Source organism: Thermobia domestica, chromosome 2, assembly GCF_964235325.1.
Source record: "Thermobia domestica chromosome 2, izTheDome1.hap1.1, whole genome shotgun sequence".
NCBI classification, from domain to species: domain Eukaryota; kingdom Metazoa; phylum Arthropoda; class Insecta; order Zygentoma; family Lepismatidae; genus Thermobia; species Thermobia domestica.
Genome location: NC_137455.1, coordinates 353,409,767 through 353,413,249, shown reverse-complemented (window position 1 = coordinate 353,413,249; position 3,483 = coordinate 353,409,767).

Here is a 3,483-nt window from a genome sequence, read left to right as displayed (position 1 = left end):
TTGAAAACGTCATATTTCGAGATGTTTTTCCTCTTACATTTTGTCGTAACTCTGATAATAACAGAGTTACCCTATGTCAGGGAACGTTTGAGACATCCTGTATACATCATAAGAGGTTCCTTTCTTAATTCTACACGGATGTGGTTTCATTGAATGTGAGGTGGGTGATACACATTAGGCCCTTTGGGAGTACGTCACACGGACGACCGTAATTTTGTGTTCAAAATTTTTATGAACTGGTGGGATATGTGATACATATGGCCACGGGCTAGAATTTTCTCAGTATGTCAAATATGCAATCAGATTTCATGCAGCTTAATTTGATGAAAAGCTATTGCCAATTGAACGTTACATTTACCTCTTTCTTGCAGATGTTGAACCATGCCGTTAGCACGTGAGGAATGGATCGAAATAATCAAACTGTGGGGCGGGAGGAGTATATGTGCAGTGGTTGCCGATTGCAGAGTCATCCACAATGTGACTCTGTGTCACATGTTTCAGTGTCACAGTAATTAACTAAATTTGAGAAGACGGGCACATTCGTGAACATACATCGTAGCGGTTCAAACTCGCGGGACCTTGTTCCTTCCCCATTTTGAACCGGTACATGAAAATGCCATTTACTCCATGTTTGCCTGCGCCGATTTTGAAAATTCCTTCACTAATCGATTTCTCCCGTTGAGTACTACAAGAACCAGTTAAAATCTCGCGGGCCCTTTATTCTTCCCCATTTTGAACCGGTACATGAAAGTGCGATTTTTTTTCATGCTTGCCTGCGCCGATTTTGAAAATTCCTTCACTAGTCGATTTCTCTCGACGAGTACTACAAGAATCAGTTAAAATCTCGTGGTCCTTTTTTCTTCCCATTTTGAACCGGTACCTGAAAATGCGATTTTCTTCATGTTTGCCTGTGCCGATTTTGAAAATTCTTTCAGTAATCTATTTCTGTCGTCGAGTACTACAAGAATCAGTTAAAATCTCGCGGGCCCTTTTTTCTTCCCCATTTTGAACCGGTACATGAAAATGCGATTTTCTTCATGCTTGCCTGCGCCGATTTTGAACATTCCTTCACTAATCGATTTCTCTCGTCGAGTACTACAAGAATCAGTTAAAATCTCGCGGTCCTTTTTTCTTCCCATTTTGAACCGGTACATGAAAATGCAATTTTCTTCATGCTTGCCTGCGCCGATTTTGAAAATTCCTTCACTAGTCGATTTCTCTCGACGAGTACTACAAGAATCAGTTAAAATCTCGCGGGCCCTTTTTTCTTCCCATTTTGAACCGGTACCTGAAAATGCGATTTTCTTCATGTTTGCCTGTGCCGATTTTGAAAATTCTTTCAGTAATCTACACTGCTCCACAAAACTTAAGCAACTCGAAGAAAGTGGCAGAAAATAAAACGACACCGTCACTGCACCAAGTATAAAGAACAAACCGACGGTCTAGATGCACAATGCAACACAAGTGAAGACGAACAATACAGATAGGATGTACAGAGTGACCAAAAAGTTCAGCACAACAATACCTCAACAGGTGAAGCTGGATTGTGCGAGGGCATAGGCAGTCAATATGGCCTCCATGCTCGTATGTGACCACCACGAACAGCTATACAGGCACGACATCTGGCCTCCATGCTGCAAATCAGAGTGTTGATCAAGTCTTGTGGCAGATGTTGCCACTCCTCGAGGAGAGCTGCTCCCAGGTCAGGGAGAGTGCGTGGTGGTGGACTGTACTGCGCTATTCGCCGTCCAAGAGCATCCAACACATGCTTGATGGGATTCAAGTCCAGCGAATATGCAGACTATGCAATACGCGTAATGTCTTCGCTCTCCAGATAGTCGGAAACAAGATGTGCACGGTGTGGGCGGGCATTGTCATCCATGAACAGGAAGTCTGGGCCAAATGCTCCGCGGAAATTGCGCACATGTGCATTCAGAATTTCATCCCGGTACCGTTGTGCTGTTAAGGTGCCATGTTGCACAATATGGAGGTCCATTTTCCCATCCAGCATAATTCCACCTCACACATAATGGAACCACCGCCATAGGAAGGCCGTTCAGCAATGAAGTTTGAGTGATAGCGTGTTCCTGGCTCTCTCCACACTAAAGTCCGACCAGAATCATACGACAAACTGAATCTCGACTCATCGGAGAACATGACACGCGCCCACTGGTGTTCCCCCATGCAACATGTTCCTGACACCATGTGTAACGCGCACGTTTGTGCTCCACTTTCAATGGCGCACACAGCACGGCCTTCCTGCATACAGTCCTGCTCTGTTGAGCCGACGACGAACAGTTTCACGACTCACGCGTTGTTCTGTAGCCTGAAACAACTCATTGGCCAGTTGAGAGCGTGACTCTTGACGGTTACGTTTGGCAGAAATTGTGAGAAATCCGTCATCGACGGCCGACGTCTTCTTCGGACGGCCTCCTCCATGACGTCTACTGACTTCACCTCCATTTTGGAAGCGACTCCACAGCCTTGACACAACGCTTTTATTCACGTTGAGTTCCTGCGCCACTTCCACTTGCGATCGACCCAATTCCAACCGCCCAATTATTCGCCCGCGGTCAAAGTCACTCAAATGTCGTCTATCAGTCATTGCAAGGTGTGTACCCCACACAAGAACCACTAACACAATGCTTGGAGCCTCGGACACTACTAGGCTGTGGTGTACGCCTCATGGCATAATTTGTTCACGCGCTTGAAACGGTGCTGCTTATGCAATAGAACGTGTGCTCGCCTTGCATGTGTGTCTCTGACGCGTCTCTGTGTATGTGCATGCCACTAACCAGTGTTGAATGGGCCCCACACGTCGCTTATACCACGTTCTCTCGGGTTGCTTAAGTTTTGTGGAGCAGTGTATTTCTGTCGTCGAGTACTACAAGAATCAGTTAAAATCTCGCGGTCCTTTTTTCTTCCCATTTTGAACCGGTACATGAAAATGCAATTTTCTTCATGCTTGCCTGCGCCGATTTTGAAAATTCCTTCACTAGTCGATTTCTCTCGACGAGTACTACAAGAATCAGTTAAAATCTCGCGGGCCCTTTTTTCTTCCCCATTTTGAACCGGTACATGAAAGTGGGATTTTTTTTTCATGCTTGCCTGTGCCGATTTTGAACATTCCTTCACTAATCGATTTCTCTCGTCGAGTACTACAAGAATCAGTTAAAATCTCGCGGTCCTTTTTTCTTCTCATTTTGAACCGGTACCTGAAAATGCGATTTTCTTCATGTTTGCCTGTGCCGATTTTGAAAATTCTTTCAGTAATCTATTTCTGTCGTCAAGTACTACAAGAATCAGTTAAAATCTCGCGGGCCCTTTTTTCTTCCCCAAGCCAATATTTTTTTGTATATTTTGAATGTATTCAAGTATGGAACAAAAGTATTATATAATTCCCTTAGTAGGCTTCTCAACTTAATATGTTTCAACTTAAATTTTATTTATTTTAATTATTTATTTTCTTGTGACTCAATATTT